Source organism: Triticum dicoccoides, chromosome 2B (assembly GCF_002162155.2).
Source record: "Triticum dicoccoides isolate Atlit2015 ecotype Zavitan chromosome 2B, WEW_v2.0, whole genome shotgun sequence".
Taxonomy (NCBI): domain Eukaryota; kingdom Viridiplantae; phylum Streptophyta; class Magnoliopsida; order Poales; family Poaceae; genus Triticum; species Triticum dicoccoides.
The window spans coordinates 229,579,869-229,581,164 of NC_041383.1; the positions used below are offsets into that span (position 1 = coordinate 229,579,869).

Consider the following 1,296-nt stretch of genomic DNA (forward strand, 5'->3'; position numbering starts at 1 on the left):
GCGCGCGGTGGTCAGGTCAAATCACGCCTACCTCCCTTGCACGCGAGCCACAGGGAACACAGGATCAATCAGGCCATCTTTCAATGCCACACTCACAATTCTTTTCCCTCAACACCATCATCGCCGGTGTCTGGTGCTTACAGCCTTCTCTCTCGTATCCTCTCTTGTATTTACAAGATGATAATACAGGCACGCGCGGCCATTGACCCGGGCCACCAACCGAGCCTTACACGTGCCTCCCCCTTTTTTTCCAAAAAGGAAAAGAAGAAAGAAGAGAAAAAGAAAAAAAAAACTTGCTTCGCAGAATCGCAGTGTCGGGGAAGGACACATGCGATGCTAGCGAGAGGGGAGCTCACCGGCCATGCACGCCATTTCCGTGGCTCGCAAGGGAGAGGCCGAGGGAACACCTACTTTTCTACTATCATGGCGACACGGAACTGCCGCTCGCTCGATCATCTTTATGTACACTAGAACGAGCCACCGACAGTCAGTCGAAGCATGTCGGGATCGGTTGCCGCCGGGAGGCCATCGGTACGTCGGAGCGCCGTGCTCGATCGACGGACGGCGGCAGGGACCGGCCGGCCGGTCGATCACTGCTTCAGCCGCAGCGGCGGCGGCGGGTGGGACTCGACGAGGATGGACCAGAGGATCTGCACGTCCTCACACGGGCACGACTTGACGTCCTCGTACAGGATGTAGATCCCTCTCTCTGTTACCACCACACAACCAAAAGCGACAATCAGCATCTGAATTTTGCAAACAAGAGCAATCTGAAAGCAAAGCGCGGAGAGACAGAGAGAGAGAGAGACGAGCGAACATACTCTTCTTCTGCGCGGAATGCACGCGAATCCAGAGCTTCTTGATGGGCGCCATGAGCGACCGCAGCCACCCCATGAACGAGACCCTGAGCTGAGCACTCTCCCCCAGCCGCCCTGCTCGTGCACTGACCAGCCGGGAGACGAGATGAAATAGCAACGCCAAGCTATCTTGTAGAAGGGACGCGAGGAGGAGACGTGAGGGGGAAGAGATGGAGTCGCTTTGAGGCTCTGTGAAGTAAGTCCCTGCCCCTGCTTGGCTCTGCCCGGCTCGGCCACTATTCATAACATCACGTTGCCGGGCTTCCCTTGTATCCTAATCATAGGCTTTAACGCTCTTGGTGCCGCGTCGCCATCCATCCATATCTCCCCCTACGGATGAATAATGTAATAAACAAACGAATTGGCGCAGAAGCGTTGCGCTCGTTCGGTCGCGCCAATTTTTCTGTTTTCTCATCTTATTATTAGTCGAGGAGAAACG

The 1,296-nt window shown here is 55.4% G+C and overlaps 1 long non-coding RNA gene across 1 annotated transcript; it reads right to left on the minus strand.

Annotated features, from left to right (window-relative positions):
• Positions 1 to 64: 64 nt before the first annotated feature.
• On the minus strand, positions 65 to 1,083 carry LOC119363243. Its single transcript, XR_005173867.1, has 2 exons — positions 822 to 1,083; positions 65 to 709 (listed from the first exon to the last, which is right to left on the minus strand). It is a non-coding gene; the product is annotated as an uncharacterized LOC119363243 (long non-coding RNA).
• Positions 1,084 to 1,296: the final 213 nt, after the last annotated feature.